This window comes from Alosa sapidissima, chromosome 3 (genome assembly GCF_018492685.1).
Source record: "Alosa sapidissima isolate fAloSap1 chromosome 3, fAloSap1.pri, whole genome shotgun sequence".
NCBI classification, from domain to species: domain Eukaryota; kingdom Metazoa; phylum Chordata; class Actinopteri; order Clupeiformes; family Clupeidae; genus Alosa; species Alosa sapidissima.
Window position 1 is genome coordinate 15,188,127 of NC_055959.1, and position 19,656 is coordinate 15,207,782.

The 19,656-nt window shown below is 45.0% G+C and overlaps 1 protein-coding gene across 6 annotated transcripts in view; it reads right to left on the reverse strand.

Moving 5' to 3' along the window:
- rhbdf1a (rhomboid 5 homolog 1a (Drosophila)) overlaps positions 1-7,931 on the reverse strand; it is a 42,012-nt gene extending 34,081 nt beyond the window's left edge. For all 6 annotated transcript variants that reach the window (XM_042086563.1, XM_042086561.1, XM_042086559.1 and 3 more), the window contains exon 1: positions 7,630-7,931. The gene's annotated coding sequence lies outside the window, so the exon portion shown is untranslated. The remainder of the gene's footprint in view (positions 1-7,629) is intronic.
- Positions 7,932-19,656: the final 11,725 nt, after the last annotated feature.

Consider the following 19,656-nt stretch of genomic DNA (forward strand, 5'->3'; position numbering starts at 1 on the left):
GTCCCATGGACAGGAAGCTATGAGGGCTGCTTTTAGCAGGAAGGCGTAACACAGGTGTTCACCTTGTGGTTACACACAGTCTGAATTCCACAATGCTTTTATTTTGTTGGCCTTTTCAATTCATCACACTCTTTTTCTCTCATCTTATCCTACACGCACACATACACACACACACACACACACACACAAACACACAAACACACAGCACAGTTTTTGTAGATTAGATCATCTCAGTGCTTTTCTGAACTATAGCATAACTGCCTACTACTGATAGAATCTTTGAAAGTTTCCATCCCATATAGGGTAAAAAAAAAATATGGCCTGCAAACATAACTTGGCTTTTCACAGCAAAGGACATTAAGGATCCAATGAGCAAGTCTGCTGTGAAATGGCACTTTTAAATACCACTTAAATGCTCATTTCAGAGCTGCTACAGCACTCCACGCCATTCCACCACTTTTCCATTAGAGGATTCCCAGTCTATTGATCTCCCCCTGAGCTCCAGTGCAGCGTGCTGCTCAGTGCACCAGGGGCTCATCACGGAGAGAGCGCCTCACAGGAGCGCCTCGCTCTCCCCAGTTGAGATTTCACGCGTCTGACACAGTCACACAAACCCAGTCAAGTTCATCTCTGTTTAAGCTACAGGAAACTACAGAGAGGCTGCATGGATGGGTGGCTGTGTGCACGGATGGGCTTTGGAACCTGGGCATGACGAGATACCATTTTATACACAGTCTATGCCAGACACATGCATCAGTGGGAGTGTGTAGTAGGGTAGTAGTAACAGTGGAGTAGCTGGAGTAGTAACAAGTAGCCTTGTTTTCCTTTCTATTAAAGGTCATGAAGAGGAAGCAGAAAGCTACCACCCACTGGAGAGAGATAAAGAGAGTGAGAGAGAGAGAGAGAGAGAGATAAAGAGAGTGAGAGAGAGAGAGAAAGAGAGAGAGATAAAGAGAGAGAGAGTGGGAGGAATGCAGAGGAAACTCACACAAACACAGTCACAGGAAGAGTGGGGCAGGCTGAGCCAGACCCCAGGGAAGAGCAGCAGCCAGAGCTAGCTAGGCTAGGGTCTTTCTGTGTGTGTGTGTGTGTGTGTGTGTGTGTGTGTGTGTGAGGGGGGGGGGGGGGGGGGGGTCCAGCAGCTCTCACTGCAGCACTCCACATGTCTCACGCCCCACTACAGAAGAAATAGTCTTCTGAGGAAATGAGCTCAGCCTTTCCCCTCGACTTGCGTCGCCACAATATTGCTACCTCCACCAGCACGAGCACAAGTATAAACACATGAGGACTGGGCCGGTGCGAGGACAGCATGGACAGGGATGGACAGGGATGGACCTTCTGTGTTTCCTGCAGGAAATTTGTTAGGGTTAAGGTGGTGGCTGTAAATACACATATAAGCTACATGTATAGGCTATGTAAATATTTATATATATATATATATAGAGAGAGAGAGAGAGAGAGAGAGAGAGAGAGAAAGAGAGAGAGAGAGAGAGACCACCTTACCACCACCACTACTACCACTTCTCCAATTCATCCACCACTTCACAACACCAACCCCAAAGCGAAAGCGGCTTTCTCTCCTAGAGCAAACGCACGCACACACACACACACACACACACACACACACACACACACACACACACACACACACACACAGAGGTCTGCATGCAGTGAGTGAGCGCGAGTAAGTGAGCGGGTCTGCGTCTCTCAGCCTCCGGTGCAGAGAGAAGAGAGCCTGAGCGAAACTGGGCTACATCCCCACAGACAACCAGTCAGACAGCTTCTCATCAGCTGATTTTGTCTTTTATGCTTCTTTCTCATCTCTCGGCACTCTCTCCATCCACACGCCCCCCCCCCCCCCTCACCTTCATTCACCCTCCTCCACCCACCCAGCCCCTCACACATCACGACTATCTGCTGATATCACACTCAATAACCAAGTAGACCGTAGTGAATGATGCGGTTTTCTTATTTGTATCTTCATCTGTTTCGTTACTGCCAATAACACTAAGCACGTATAATTTTACTGGATAAGTCTGCGCTGCTCATCCCCGGGCAGCGTCCAGAGCATGGCCTGGGATCCACCAGATCCACCCCGCACTTTACGTCACCCTGGCTGAGTTGGCGCGACACAAAGCCAGGACATGAGTAATGAGAAATGAAATAGGGAAAGTTGGCAGGACTACCCCCAGTGAGGCAACTATGGGCACACTTAGCAAGCACTGGGCACAGCACCACATTTGCATACACACACACACACACTACACAGTCACATGCACACACACTGCTCTGGACGACAGGTTTAAGAGTAAGGCAGTTTATCTTGTTTACTATTCATGTGTTTCATCAAGTCCCTTGCCAAAGGTATATAAAATCAAGCACCATGCAGTTTGCATTCAAAAACTAGGTGCTTGATTTTATACACCTGTGTAAAGGGACATGATGAAACCCATGAATACTGAAATACACACCTTATGAACTGTTAATTTAATGTATATTGATTAAAAGTACAGTCTGCGATTCAGGTCAAAGGTTGTTGACATTTGATCTCAACGAAAATTAAATTACATCCCTCTCTTTCATGTCTTTGAAGCAACGTGTTCATTGGCTGGAGCAGTGTATGGCTTCATGATGTCACTGCACGAAAAATGGATGAAACGAGAACCATGATTGTCTTCTGATGAGAAAAAAAGCAATCTTGCATCTGGATTCTTAAAATAACAGCCATGCGCCTGTTTTGTGTTTAATGTCTTGTTTGATTCAACTGTCTATTTCTCTAGACAAACGCAGAGTGAACCCTCTGTGTAAATTGAGTAATACACTCATCAAACAGACCTGGCAAGAATTCTGTTGACAGTTATTATTAGTCTTTCAAGGACCCACCTACTCTCTGGAGGTCAGACCAGGCCAAGTCACAGACAGGGCCCAAAATCACACCCTCCTGCTGGGAAATGTCCCTCCGAGACACTGGGCAGGAGGGCGTGAGGGCGTGGGGTTGGCCTAGATATCACTCCAACAGCCTGGAATCGCTGCGGAATACACACACACACACGCGCGCGCTCACAGTGGTCTGTCGCCCACCGACATGCCTCAGTGTTTGTTCTACCAAAGATAGGTGTGAGCGAGCGAGCTAGCAAGCGGCGGCAGCCATATTTAGAATCGCACAATCATCCCCACAGCGGTGGACTGGGCAGCGGACACTTTGCAGGCGGGCAGGCAGAGATGTTCAGTGGTGGGCCGTGTGGTAATGATTAAAGCTAAGGTCTGGGAGCCGAGTGCCAACTAATTCAGTTTGAGCTCTTAATGCAGCGCCAGCCCTGAGGTGGGCTGGATTTTTGAGGCATGGTGGAGTAATGACTTCAGCTGCCGCATTTGCAACTTTCATTATCTCTGTGCATATAAGCCTTGGCTTTTTCACTGACTTAGCTTCACACTCGGGAACACAGACAGTGCTAAACAAATGTGTATGTGAAAATAAACATGTAATTACGTAAGAGTACCAACTTAGAAAATACTGTGGAAAAACATGGATGATGTTAACAGTTTCTGTTCAAATTGCTGCATATTGAAGCTTAGCTTTCACCATACTTCTAACACACCATATACAGTATATGCCAGTGGAAACAAATGATTGAACATGAGAGGCAACTTTCAGTGACGGGATATGACAAAATATCCTGGCAAGGTTCCAGCAAGGTTCTGAGGTACTGTGTGAACTGCTGTGTGAGCACTAAAATGAAACGTCTGAGGTCACTGGTTAGTAATTCAGATATGTTCAGGCAGCGAGAAAAAAAAAAGCACCCCTGCTGCTACACAACTATTATAGAAAGGCTGAATCAAGGTATGCAGTCATAGAGCTGAGGTCAAAGTACAAGCAGCCAATCTCACCGCAACATTCCCACACCCTTGACAGCCACCCCTCCCCCTACTTCATATTATCCTGTAATCCCATCAACAACCCACGGTGATTCACCGGCCTCCATCAGGATCAACATCCCAAGTCCCAAGAAGGGAGACGCAGATCCCAAATTGATTTGGTTTCGCACCCAATCTAATCAGCTGCAATCGCTCACTTTTCACACCCTGTCTGGGGGCTGTCTGGGCACCTTGTGTGTGTGTCTCTGGAGTGATCTCCCTGATGAGGGAGAGAAGGTGGGAGGGAGGCTCCGAGCACTCACACTGTCCTCTCCACCTCTCCGCGCGTTTCGCAGGGCGGCGTGGGCGTAGTCGTTCAGGGGGACCTGAAATAGACCTGCAGCGTTACATCACATCTGCGCTCCTCCTGCTGGCGCTAGCCGCCCTCCCATCATGCTCTGCAGTGAACCACCTCCAGCAGGAGCAGAAGGAGAGAAAGGAGGAGGAGGAGGAGGAGGAGGAGGAGGAAGAGGGACAGGGAGGAGCCATTCTTGTCTCCTGTGTCGCACTGAATATCCCTGCACCTGTGCTATGACTGGAATTTGATATGAAACACCCCGGCCATTTCGTTTTCCACACCACAACAATGTTGTACACACCTCTCATGAATGTGACCCTGATCTTGAGTATTTATAGCTGTGGTTAAGAGTGGGTCACTGTGCTACATTCTGCTTAATACAAACCATCTCATTTATTTTACAAAAAATAAGTTTTGATAAATAAAGAAAAACACACAACAAAGCAAAACGGGTGGTGGTAGCATAGTGGCTAAGGAGCTGGGCTAGCATGCAGTAGCGTGAAAAGTTGTGGGTTCAATTCTCGCCTTCCACCGTTGTGCCCTTGCAATGCACTTTACAACGAGTTGATCTGGGTAGAATGGCCCTTGTAACATAATTTACATATGTAAGTTGCTTTGGACAAAAGCGCTAAATTAAGAAATGTAAATGCAAAACAAGCGGGAAATTTTCCATACCTATTACAGCTCTTTGGCATAACCCATCTTTCTCAATCTCGGGGTTAATCTTTCAGATAACATTGGAGGTCTGGGGAAAGAGAGGGAAATGACAGACGAAAGCCGAACGTGGCCGAGGGGCCCCATAGATCACAGTGAGCCAGGGAGGGTCTGCTTTAGTCATCAGCCTCCTCCTCTCCCCTGGGAGACAGCTTCAGAAGCACCGACTATTTGTCAGCAATGGTGTGGACGTTCTATTCTCAACCCACAGTATCCCTGCTCTGGCAGAACAACAATCTTCCTGTTTCCAAAAGCTGTCATACAGGTTGGTTAGCAAGCATGCTGAAAAAAAAGGGAGCTCTTCTCTCCATTCATGTTAGCCGACTGGCCCTTCTGTGAGCTGAGAGATCAGGCAGAGAGATAGGCACTATCTGTTGTGCTGTCAAAAGCTTGCCAGCGGATGTAGTCAGCTTTGCATTCAACTCCCTCTTCTCTGCTTTAACACTACCCTTTCTATTACTACTGTAGCACATATTCAGCGACTCACGAAAGCTTTAAGCAGCAATGGACCTTTTTAAACAATTCAGTACAGTACAATATGGAGGCATGTTTGCTGTTGCTGGTATTACACGCACGTTGGCAACCTCGAGAAGATGGTATTTATCTCGGCACACATGGAAGTTTTTAAGCCCTCGCCCATCTAGCACACTTTCAGGGAGGCCAAAACCACAAGCTGAGGGGAGCACTCTGTGATTTCGTCACCGCTGATTCCAGGAACACTGTTGCCTGTTATTTATTTATTTTTTTTTCCCCACTTCCGCACAGAGGATGCATCATCATCGCTGTATTGAGAGAGGACAGAATGGAATGCTCAATAAAAGAATGACATTCCAGGCCTCAGTGCCATGATGCGGTGTGAGTCAGGAGCCTGTGGCCTCTGTCACCCGCTCACACCAGTGGTGGCTCTCATGTGCTCTTGTTTTCTTCCTTCCCCTTGTCCTTCCTTCTTTCCCTTCCTGCCTACTCAGGCTGGATTTAACTGCTGTTCAGTCGTGTTAGCATCAATGCTATCAATGCTAAGCTATGGACTGTCTGTCTGACTCTCTTGGCCAGGCAGAGTGACAGACAGGCAAGTAGACAGCGCAACAGACAGACAGACAGACAGACATATACAGCAGCATGACTCATGCAGGCATGACTAGAGAGAGCTCACTCTCACTCAACCACTGCAGCAACCACATACCAGTTAAGTGTGGCCTGAATAGTCCACCTGCTCCCTTCAACAGCAGCTCTGGATCTCTCTGTGTGCGCACTGCCAAACATTCTGTCTCTCCCTGCCCTCAGCTCTCTCTCTCTCTCTCTCGTTCTCATCCTTCTTTGTGGACTACTGGTGTTCATGTCCAGCTGGCAGAGCTGTGGTCTCCGTTGTGTGTGTGTGTGTGTTTGTGTGTGTGTGTTTGTGTGTGTGTGACGACTATGGTGGTGACTGTCTACCACTCGTCATACCTCCAGCTTTATTGGTGCCCTGACATCAGCCTCCCAACTGACCTGCCTCCATGAGATAATATTTGGGAAGCACAAAGGGGCTTGGGTTGAAGCTGTGTGCCAAATCAGGCCAGGGCCTAGACAGCCTCATAAATTAACATGAAGGACTGTTATGTTACTGAAACTTTACTGAAGTAACTACATTTGCATTTGTGGTTCATCATTAATAATAAATAAAATTATAATATAAACATGCAAAATCGGTAATCCAAGTTAAGAAGCAGTCTAACAAGGGCTGTGACATGATATCACAAGATATTCTCAAGTTTTGATAAGTGCACATATCATTCTCATGACATTTGCCGAAACTCCAACATAATTGTGCTCAAGAAACAACGGCCCTCTGAATAAGCAAGAATACGGCAGTAAGGGCAATGAGCATGACACATAACAAATTATGAAAATGTCTCCTCTGACTAAACCAAACGTGTAAAGGGGTCACTAGACCACTAGTGTTATAGATGGTGAAGGGATGATGCGCATAACGGAGATGGAGACGAGGTATTTCAGTTACTCATCATGAGAGGCACGCTAAAGGTGTATAATGATAAATCACACCACTTCAAAGTTGCGACTTCAGCTGCGCTTAACATCGCAGACATATTAAAATTCACAGTAAAACGGAAACCTCGCTCGTTCTGCAGCCTAGAAGGCAATATCGCACATTATCACTCATGAGTACTGACAGGCTTGGCCGCGGAGTGAGCTACAACACAACACATACACGCGTTTTCTTCACATCATGTGATTTCTGCGTATCGGTAGACCGGTTCATAGAATTTAGAGAAAACAAGTGGGCATTTTGAATAGACCTATGGGCTATTTTTTGTGAATGGTTTATTACAAATGACACTACAGGAGCTTGTAGGCTACGTAGGAGAACGAACGATATACCTTTGAAGGACAGCGGTGTTTTTTCTGCTCAAACTGCATCACATTCACCCAAGCTTCAAACTAACTCTTGTAGTGACAGGCTATGCAGCAAATCACTTGCTCTATCAAATACAAAATCCCAAATAAGAAATACAGGTTATTACCCCATATTTATCATTACGTAGCCTATCAGGTAGGCCTATGTTCAATTAAACTCCAAAGTCAAATCGATAACCTACTCCGTTCGGAATGTTACGCTTACATTCGCATGCGCCAGTCATGCATATGGTGCTTTAAATGCGCTTCGATTACCATCTGAAAAACGCAACAGAATGGACACTTACCCTTAAGGTCTTCTAGAATCGACGATAGTCTCTGTATATGCTCTGTGGAGCCTGATTTTAGAGATCCAGAGAATGAATAATGCAGTGTCACTTCATTCTGGGTAGGAAAAACAATTCAAATCTGTCCCAAGCAGCACACGTAAGCCGACAGATCCAAAACTACGTTCTATGATGAGGGTCCAAACCTTTAGACATTCCCGAAATATACTTGTGGGACCCTACTTTCCCACGCAGTGTCCGGTACATTCCCACACACGAAAGATCAGGCAGGGTAAGTTTGCGTCTTCTGCCGGTAATTCAGTTTCTCCACAGCCGACTGTGCGCCCCGCCCATGGTCACGGAGAATAGTTATGTTGAAGGACAAGCCTGTCAAATGCAAACACCAATCGGCATAGACCTAGGAGGTGTTTCTTCGCTCAACACACCCATGAGTACGGGCGTGACTAAGCAAGAAAACCTTGTTCTGCTGAGCTTGGGAGTCGGGACATGGAAGTCTGTGGGTTAACAAACCTATAACGATCTACGAGCTGTTTTGTTAAAGTTACCTGGCAAACCCTATACATCCGTTTAATCTTAATACGTAGACCAGCACTGCATTTAACAGGGAATTAATCATGTAGCCTACAATATTATATAATATATCCAAGGCGCACTATATAGGCTAGGCGTAAAAAAAATAAAAACTATAGGCTAGGCGTAAAAAAATCAATGTTAACACTCACACACACGCGCGCACGCACACACACACACACTACATACATACAAGTACACATGTCAGACTGGCCTTTTCAGATATATGAATGTCACATGATGATGTTGAAAAGAGGTTGGCTACCATAAAAACAATAGGAACAAATCAGACAACCACCATGAGATAGTTTAATCAAGAAATAACATAAAATACTAAATAAATAAATAAATAACAGAAGTTAGTTGTCTTCAAAGAGAAACAGAACAAACCTTGGGTATATGCACAAATGTTTAACCTAACCGTAGATCTAAACCCCCACAGGGTAAGTATCCAGGAGGTTAAAAATGAAGGGGCAAAATAATTAACCTTCGGGAGCAGGTTACCTCACCAGTGGATAGCTAATGCCCAAGACAAAAGAAATCAAATTTACATTCTGTGACATAGTGACATTTTTTTTTCCCCTCTCAGACATCATTGACATTCTCACCATATTTGCCTCCAGGGACTTTCCCAGTATGCTCCCATGGCTGTGTGCTCATCCATCCTAATTATGAGGGCTTACTCTCCAAATACGGCTGTCACTCCTCTGGCACCTTCACTAAATCTATCACCACACCATCCATCACACAGCTCATATCACCCATACTTAGTTACAGTGTTGTGTTCCCAATCTAATTTAACAATTAAAGTATTAGATAGGGCTATGTGCAGTGATGGTGATTTGTCTATTGTGAGGCTTGGACTTCTGCAGGCTGAGATCCAGAGGGCATAGAAGTCTCAGAGGAAAATCTATCAGAAGTGGCTCTCACTACCTGTTCCACTGAGATCAAACCTTTGGGGTTAACTGTGTTACACAGAGGTACTGCCATATCCTACTGGCATCCAGTACATATGTATGCACTCTTTTACGTTTAGTCTCGCACAATGTATTGTTACCTTGTGTTGTTACCTGTTTTTCTTTTTAAATTCTAATTTCATTTGACACAAATTAGAAGTGCACCTCTAATTCTGTTGTTTGCTCTGCTTACAATGACAATGAAGTCTTTCTATTCTATTCTATCCTCAAAATATCAGTAGCCTTTCTTAGCTAATGCCTCTGCATCCCACATACCCACCTGAAAACTAAGTTCTGCAAATGTGGGGAGAGCGCAGTGGTTCACTTCCTTTTTTGTAAGCACCAGTGCAGAAAGTATGATGTAAAGGCAGACGATGGGTGTGAACAGTGCTTCTTCCCCCCTTGGAGACTGAGAACTCTGTTTTGTCTAAATGAGAGGGGCTCGGCCATTCCATCATGTTCCTGGTGAAAGTTCATCCTGACAGAGGGGAGCTGCCTGCTGAAAAGCAGGAGGTGCAGAAGGCAGAGGAATCGGGAGGTGACGACGGGCAACGTCTGCCGTCTGCAGACGTCTCTGAATATGACTCCTGGAAAACAGCAGCCCAGGGGCCAGGCACCGCTCAAGACATCCGCTCCCCAGAAATGGAGGCACTCTCCTGTGACAGTTTCACTTTCAGAGACATGTGTCAACACTGCAGCACACCAAAGGCCAAGACTTCTTCTTACTGAGCCACTGAAGGAGAGAGAGAGAGTGTGTGTGTTTCTGTGTGTGTGTGAGAGAGAGAAAGCAATTTATTCAACCCATTTCACAATAATGCAGCAAAGAGCTCAGCAGAGCACCATTCTGATGAAAAAGCAGTTACAGCTCCATTCCTCAAAATATCAGCATCAGTCTGTGTCCTGCTTCTTGCACTGCCAGGGACACGTATGACATAAAGAGAGTCAGGTTGTAACATTGCAGGAGATCAAAATGTGGCCTTCACGGCTGTGATTGAAGTTCCATGGTGAGTGGGAGAGCCATGCAGCCCGGGCCTCGGAGATGTAAGCTGCTGAACAGGGGGGAGGGGGCGGGTGAGCAGCAGGTTGCCTAGCATCCCCTCCTCTGCACCGACTCTGAGTCACTCTTCCCAGGCACGCAGGCAAGGACGGCCCGCCATCGCGTCACGACAGGAGAATGGCTGCCCAAACAGAGAGGCCGTTTTAGCACGAGGCGTCCCTGGCGTCAACCAGCGCTCTGCCTGGAGTTTCCAGCCATAAATTTAAAACACACACACACACACACACACACACACACACACACACACACACACACCATGATGATGGCACCTGGAACATGAACTGCTCTGGTTCTGCTGGCAAAATCAAATAGGGATCCAAACTAAATTAATTTTCTCAGAAGATGCATTAGAGCACGGTGCACAGGTTCCAAAGGTGTGCAATGAGATGTGAGGGGGTCTACTGGGAGCTGCTGATTAATATACCATAGGTCAGTAGTAATTAATGTGGTCTACACTGGGGCCCCTGTGGATCCAGGAGAGGGGTGGTGAGGGTAAAGAGAGGGGGGTTAAGCTGGGCTACAGACCACGCTGGATCTGCAGCAAGCAGACCTGGGAGAGCACTCAGAATCCCCTGAAACGGCATTCATCAGCGGCAGAGCGGAGAAGAGTGTTGCACGAGAGCCGCATTTCAACCCGGGGGCCGAGGCAGCTGGCCCATAAAGTGTTTCCTCAGCAGGCCAGCTGACCAGAAAAGTGGGGTGCAGCTCTCTTACTCTCTCCGTCGCTTTCCAAAGCCCGACGCTTAGGCGGCTGTCATCCTCCCTTAACAGCTCTCACCAAGGACTGACGAATGTCCACAAGCCGCTGATTTGTCACCGTGAGTGGCAGTTTGATGCTTTTTTGAAAGGCTTGTGCCACGGCACAGAGAGAACCATCAGAGCCTGAACAGACTCACGGAATGTCATTTCCATCTGAGCCCCTGCTCTGAAAACAGCAGCGTTCTTACACAAATAAACAGAGGAAGAGAGCAACGGGAAAAAACGAGAGCGCTGCACCCCACATTGAATCTTGATCATGCATCGAAATCAATCTGCAAGAAGTGCTAAGCAGGGACAAACCTGCTCAATATCTCGCTTATAGTTCCTCCTTGTGCAACTAACTGACTCAGCCCTGGGCCATGAATAATTCAGAGGCAGGAGGCAGCTTCATACTGTAGTGTGGCGTGTTGAACTGGAGGGTCAGCAGGCAGTGGATTGTGCTGACATGCTCCAATAACGCCGCGCACACAGGAGTGTACAGCGCAACCACGGGAGCTCCAGGAGCCAGGCTGCCCAGGTCCCCAGTTCTGTCACCACACGACTGTCTGTGAACCATTGTTCCTTTTCTACTCATCAGAAAACCAGTTATGTTGTTGGACCGCAGCCAGGAGCTGCTGCACGCATGCATAGTGCGGCTAGCTGCCTTGATGTCAAGTGCCTCCGCTCCTGCCCCAAAACCTCAGTGGCGCACATGCAGCAATTCAAGTTATTACACAACTGTAATCACATTATACTGACATGGGAAGTAAAAGTGCCACTGTATCAGTGTGAATGTCCATCTGTCTAGCGGCATACGCATAACAAGTTAAAGAAGTCATAACGATGGCCAAGGGTCATGAAATTTTAATGCACGCAGACATCCAATATCCTTTAATCATGTTAATTAAACACAGCTCCACTGCATGTTCTGAACAAAAGCACTGAGGAGCATAAAACATTTAAGGGGGAAACTCTGGCCCTCTCAAAGAGGCGGCAATATCAAGCAAAGCAGCCTGGGGCAGCTGGGAAGACAAACAAGAGGGTTAAAGATTAAGCAGGGAGTGCTGAGTGGACCTCTCCCCTCATTCAGAAAGAGGGCCGTTATCAGAGACAGCCAGAGACTGTGTGGTCGGAGAGGGTGGGTGTGGGGGGTCGGCAGTGGCAGCTCCTACGCGCCAGGTTCTGATCTAGACAATAAGTCCCAGCCTGTCTCTGCAAACCGATTTGACTAACAAATGCATTCTCTTTGGAGCCTCTGCAGAGGATGACATTCAAATGCTTTAAGAGGGGAATGTGCCAGCACCGCGAGAACAAAATGCATATGTCTTCAATTTCCGCAACATTCAACACATTGTTTCCTTTCAACCTTGGATCTGATATCTCCCAACCATCCAAACATACCAGTCCACATTCCTGTCTAGGCTATTTAATAGGGCTTGAGTGCATTTTTTCATGTGTGTGTAAGTGTGTGTGTGTGTGTGTGTGTGTGTGTGTGTGTGTGTGTGTGTGTGTGTGTGTGTGTGTGTGTCAGAGAGAGAGAGAGAGAAAGAAAGAGTATGTGTATGTGTGTGTGTGTGTGTGTGTGTGTGTAGCTGGATCCTACCCTTGGAGAAGAATGAATAAGCACAGGCAGGTCAGCCAGCTGTTTCTCCTTCTTCTCAAACAGACTGCCAGAAGTGTGTGTGTGTGTGTGTGTGTGTGTGTGTGTGTGTGTGTGTGAGATTACCAAAGGTGCATTTGTCAGAACTCCTACCAAGCAGATAGGGAGGAACTCACCTTCTCCTCCTCCACCTGCACCTCCACACAGCACTACCCAGCACCACCACACACCTCCACACCGCACAGCACCACCCAGCACCATGTCCATATCCCAGGTCACCTGCACACCACCCCTGAGTAAAAGAAGGAAAAAAGAGCCATTAAACATTAATGATGCCACATTAAACATTCATCACATCCAACAGATGGAATTAATGAGAAGATGTCACCACAGAAGTAAGACATGCATCACCCTCTTTCTTTGATAATGACTTTCTTGTCAGCTCACATCCAAAGACCTGCACTTAGAGACACATAGTTTACAAGACTGTGCAGTCTTTAGAGAGGACATTATCTCCATAATAGTCCAAAAGATGTTTCATAAATCAGCTGCCTAAATATTGATTGTTCCAAGTAGAATCAATATTTTAACGTTTGCGGTTTCACATTCCACCTTAAAACTACTGTTCCCAAACCGGTTAGGACCAAATAAAAAAAAGGTTAATAAAGTTCTATGTAGGGTTATGTGCAATGTTAAAATACAAAATATGAGTAACTGAATTTGAATTAACTTGTTTTTCACAATTGCTAAAACACTAAACTCCATTCTCTGAACCAAATTATCAGTTGCCTGAACACATTTATTGAATCGATCCCTCTTTTGGCAAAACCTTAAACAGTTTTTGCATATAAAACACAATTTGTAGATCTCATAGACTCTTTTTGCAAAACTCTAAACACATTCTCATGCAATAAGACACATTTTTCATTGTGATGCACTTGATGCACGAGTGGCAAAAGGTAAAGAAATAGAACACAGATGTCAAATGTTACTGTAAACACAACTACTCAAAATTGATCACACTTGTTTCATATGATGTGACACAACCAATATAAGCTAGTTCAGAGTGTTGAACTGAACAGGTTGCTGAACAGTGCAGGTTCATATCAACAATGGACAGAAACTATTAGTGAGGCATTCAGAGTAGGGACTACATTGTAGGTTGTAGACTGTGATGTTCTCAGAGCCGGACAGTAATGGAGTACATTTAGTACAGTACTTGAGTACAATTCTGAGGGATCTGTACTTTACTCGAGTATCATTTTTGGGGAGTACTCATGACTTTACTCAAGTACATTTGAGAGGCAAATATTGTACACGAGTACCCGTTACTACTTCTAAAAAAAAAGGAAAAAAGAAAAATCTCGGAAACCCTCAATTTGTTGTTTCCCTCTCAAATGTGATTGGATTGTGCAGGCGTCACTGATTGGGACAGCCTATCAGCATAAATGTAAGCACTGTGGTAGTAGTAATGCAATATTTAGAAAATGTAGGCTACTCTTGTACTCTTGATACTCAAGTACTTAAGTAGACATCTGACTGTTGTACTTTTACTTGTTCTTGAGTAAAATTTAGCAAAGGGTATCTGTACTTTTACTCAAGTAATGAAGCTGTGTACTCTGTCCGCCTCTGGATGTACTTATCATAATTCACAATTCTCATAAGCTTTTATACATTTAGGCTTTTTCTTTGTAGCCAACGAATGAAGACATTGGTTGCTTGCAAGGTCTTTTATTGTCAAACAACAACAAAAATGTACTAAACAGCATACAATAGTATAGCTTACACAAATAATTACTGTAACAGGAATATGGCTACAACCTTTATGAAAAGTTAGCCTATATGGCAAAAACAGACTTACCATTAGCCTCAATCAGTGAATTTGTATAAAGAACATACTGTAGCTAGCTGGCGACTTTCAAAATCAGTTTACATCATTGGTTCCCAAAGACTGGGTCGCGACCCACAGGTGGGTCGTAGGAGATTTCATTTGGGTCGCCAGCATAGCCTAGTGACAGTTTATGTTGTGTAATACCCCTAGCTTATACCTTATATAGCTTAGGAAAGCTAACAGCTTTCTATTAGGATCTACAGTAGTTTGTTAACTACCACAGTCACGAGTTGGGTCGCGATAGTCTGTCATTTTTAAAAAGTGGGTCCCCAGAAAAAAAGTTTGGGAAACACTGGTTTACATGATAGACTCAAACATGAATTAAGTTGATCTCTAAGACCGACATATAACACAGCACAATATTTACTGCTCTGGTTGCAAATAGACACATTTCACTTTTAAGGTTAACTTTATAGAGACACAGTTCACTGCCTTCAGGCATCCAGACATGCGTAAACTCTGCACCTGTTATCAAGAATAAAATATTTTCAATTTTCAATTTTAATAACAAAATAAATAACGTTATTAACCAGTTACCATTATTTCAAATACACGTTCTATTCAACATTAAAAAAATAAAGGTTCTGGTTTTGTTTTTGCTCCTAACATTCAATTGTTCCATGAACCGGTTCAAAGCCTTAATTTTTAGGTGTAGGTATTTTTGTAGGTATTTTTGGTTCCTGCTGAACAATGTATTCCAAAAGCCTTTAACAAAATTCTCACAGTCACATGGAGACTGCTGCCAGCTGAATAGAAATAAAATGAAGTACTTCTGCAGAAGGATAATTGCATAAGGAATCCCTAGATACACTGCGTAAAGAATGTTCCTGCACTTGGCGCTCAGCTGAAAGGACTACAATGGCTGTCCTATTTTCCCTCGTGAAAATAGAAGCGTATAGCGAAGCAAGGCGAAAATGGGATGGATGAGAGAAGCAGTGAAAGAGCGGCCCCGCTGCACTAAAATAAGCTTCTGAAGTCAATCCATGTCAATACATTTTCACAATGGAAGGAGAGCCAAAAAGTTAGCCACTTTTGTGGATAATAGGTTAATAAGTTGTGCAAACAGAGCTGTAGTGTGTGTGTGTGTGTGTGTGTGTGTGTGTGTGTGTGTGTGTGTGTGTGTGTGTGTGTGTGAAGGTGATAGAGCGGGAGAGAGAGAGAAAGAGAAGGGGGGGGTAGAGGGATAGAGAGAAACAGAGATGGAGGGAGAGACAGATAGATAGAGAAAGAGAGCTTTAGTGTGTGAGAAAGCAATGGAGAGAGGGATACAGAGAACAACAGACAAAGATAGATGAGTGATGGATAGATGGACAAAGAAAGGTAATGAAAGAGAAATAGATAGAGGGAGAGAAAGGCATAGATAGATAGAAAGATAGACATATTGATAGAGAGAGAGAGAGAGAGAGTTAGAACCTAAGCAGTGACTGTGGATAGAGAAAGAGAGAGAGTGAGTGAGTGAGTGAGTGAGAGAGAGAGAGAGAGAGAGAGAGAGAGAGTTAGAACCTAAGCAGTGACTGTGGATAGAGAAAGAGAGAGAGTGAGAGAGTGAGTGAGAGAGTGAGAGAGAGAGAGAGAGAGAGAGAGAGAGAGAGAGAGAGAGAGAGAGAGAGAGAGAGAGAGTGTGTGTGTGTGTGTGTGTGTGTTAGGACCAAAGCAGTAGCTGTGGAATCTGTGATTAGTAACGCCTGGTTCTGTTTGTCAGCTGACGGAGATATCAGGTTAAATTTAGAAAAGGTTCAGTGAGGCAAACACAACTTATGGTGTTAGAAGACACAGCCATCCCAAAGCTTCCACTGTCTGCCCTCAAATAATTCTCAGCAAAGCAAAAATGATGTTTGGCATAGAGAAAAATTCTACCTTGAGGTATTGAATAGGATGGAATATTTTCAATCATCAATGTCATCATATCCTGTGATGGCTGGAAACACATGATGATCAGTCTTCTTGGCTGGTGTGTTGTTATATGAGCCAGCTCCTGAACACATGACAATAGTGCAAGATGAAACAAAACAGATATGGAAAGTGTGATGAAAGACATGCATTATTTAAGACTCCTAATCAGCCCTGCACCCCTGCCTTAGTTTCCAGGTAGCATCTGATTCCACAACAGCCCTGACCTTACAGCACAGGAAGAGACTAACAGTGATGTAACGATGATGTAGCGATGCAACAAAGTTCAACTAATCACAGCTTTTGAGATGACCAGTGATGTGCAACAAGTGAATCGAAGGATGTCTGAATGCAGCTTTAGTCTGACCAATCTGGTGGGAACCTTGCCTGTACAATAGCAACTACTGTACATGACTACTACATTTTATTTATAAGCGCCTAACGCCTTAATTCACTCAAGGACACTGTACAATTAAAAAGGACGTTAGACATACAGACAGAAGCACAAACACAGAGGACACTGAACAATTAAAAGTTCAAGGATGTCTATACTACATACAGACAGAGGTACAGACACAGAGGACAACTATTTACAAACTATTTCATGATGACTACAGACAAAATCCGTCCCACAGTCTGTCTGCTATGGCCTGAGATGCATGGAACCCTGCCATCTGTGTGTGTTTACACACTTAAATCATAATAATCACGTTAGCAGCACCGTCCACTATTGGGCGAACACACCTGCACCAGCGGCAAGGTCAGGTTTCCTTTCATCTCTTTTTAAGGCTTGCCTCATAAATCTTTCAGGCTTGTTCATATCAGGCATCTGATGATGTCGGAAAAAACACACATTTAAACATTGAGTGTATGAGGGGATCCAGTCACAATTTTTGACCTGGCAAGACTAGTCTCAAGTCAGGTGTTTCAGGTTCGACAAGATTCCCAGGTTTAGCAAATAGCAGATCAAAGTTAATGTCATTACCCATGGGGGTGGTGTGTGTGTGTGTGTGTGTGTGTGTGTGGGGGGGGGGGGGGGGGGGGATTCAATAGAAAATGATAGTTGGCAACCCAACCCAGTCAGTTAAACATACTGATGTGTTTGAGGATGTGGTATGGTGGAGAGCAGCTGTGTGTGTGTGTGTGTGTGTGTGTGTATGTGCGCGCGTGTGTGTTTGTGTTTGTGATGCGTGTGTGGGTCCCTCTGGAGTCCTTGACGCCCCTACAGAGGAGTATTATCAGAGCTTGGTGTGCCAGAAATCAGGAGCCCAGGCCCGAGCTCATCACTGGCTGATGATGGAAGCGTCTGCCAGACCGCGACCAGCCTGCCAGCCGATCTGCTGACACTCATGTGAATCGCAGCCAAAGCATTACAACAATGGCTCCGAAGTCGGCAGCCGACACCACACACTGTACGTATGACACAATCAGCCAGCCATCCCTGGCCTTTTCCCAGGCTGTGCTGCGCTGCACTCCTGCGGATTTTTGAGTCTGGTTCCCACCCATATGTCCCACAGCCAGAAGCCATAAGGCACTTATAGTGAACCAAAGCAGCACGGCTATTTTTGAGTACACTACACTACCTCCTACACAAAAAAGAAGACTTAAGTTGCCCCCCCAGTGGGTTTATGGCAATCATATTGGTTCTATGTGATTATTTGGAATGTTCCTCTGCAAATCTTACACACTGAAATGGAAGTAAATGTGGGGACACACTGTAAAAGTATAAGTGGGGGGACACACTTGTTAATTTATGGCTGTCTAAATCTGTGTCATAAGATAACCCAATAGCAAGTGATAAAAGTTACACAGGGACAGTTGCCATGACATCATAAAAGCGAGCTGGGCAAGTATTCCATCTTGGAATGTTTATAGCATCCTTGGGTTACTGGATGGTGTCAGCTTCCCCACGAGAAACCTCCCGCGTGCCCCCTGCCTATTTCAGCACCCATTACACATGAGCCCAGCAATCCCTGAAAGTGCAGCTCTCGCTGGCCGGCCTCCAGCGCTCTGTCTACCTCTGACCCAAGAGTAGGGGCTACTCGGTTCACTTCACACCCAAACAACCAGATCATCCTCTGTCACTCAAACCTCTCCACATGACCCCTCACCATTTGTTCAGCCGATGTCTGAAGGACAGACAGCCTTAAAGGTCCAGTCCACTATTCTAATCCTATCTATATTTTTGTTTACTGTTTATACTGTACTGTGTACATTAAAAAAAAAGAGAGAGAGAGGCCTGGTTATGCAACCGGGGAAACATAGCTTGGACCAAGCCATAAACAATTCCAGCCAATCATCACCTTGTTTCAGGACCGAAAAAGAGAAACAGAGAAAGGTGTGTTTGATTGGCTGTTGAACTGAAATACCAACAACTTTCGCCACAATTATGGACTCTGTCATTAAGGTGGTTTTGTGACTGCTTGTTTCATCTAGATACAAATAAAAGCCTGTCTCTGACACAAAAATATTAGAGAGCAAAGAATATGCAAACAATGGAACAGTTCATAAATGCAGAGGCACAGGAGTCCTTAATCTGCAATCTAATATGTCATCCTCTCTCAAAGAAGAAATTAATTCATTATAATGGTGTTCCAGTAGCAAGTCCTGTTTGCCCTTCTGTGGCTGATCGTTGCTATGTAACCTGCTGCAGCCACTTAAAAGCCCCTGTTTCCCATGTGCAAAGCTGCCTTGGCAGAGTTTAAGAAGAGGTCTGTGGGAGATCCATAGACCAGAGGCCCTAGCCTCTTTTCCAGTCCTGAGGCAACCCTACTTGGGTTGTCCCCAGAGACCAGATTGGGAAATGAGCCAGACGTTCAGTAGCACATCTGTCTCACCTTGGTCTTGGTGTTCACAGGAAGTCAAGTAAAGCCAGAGGTCTGTCAAAATCATCAAAGCGATCAAGCACACAGTGCTTGTGTTTACCTGTCAACAAAACCATTTCATGACTCATCAAAGCCAGTAGGCTACTTCAGAAAATAGAGCCTCACCTTATAACTAATTTCAAGAGTGGGACTACACTACCTGACTAATGAGGCAGAGAAAGGTGGGCTAATGAGGCGTGCAGAGAACTATTGTGGCGAGCTTGCCCTCAGAAGGAGCTCTGCTTCACATTATGGAATGAATCAAACAGAGAATTCAATGGTGGCCCACTAAAGACCAGATTTTTTTTTTTTAAAAAAAGAAAAAAAGAAAGAAACGTAAATCTCTGACTACTTAAACAGTTATTAGTGAAGACACTGTGTCACTGACGCGTAAAATACCCCTAGCCTTCATGAGTCTCTTCAAAAACGTAGCCATAGGGTCCCTCAAAATTCCACGGCAC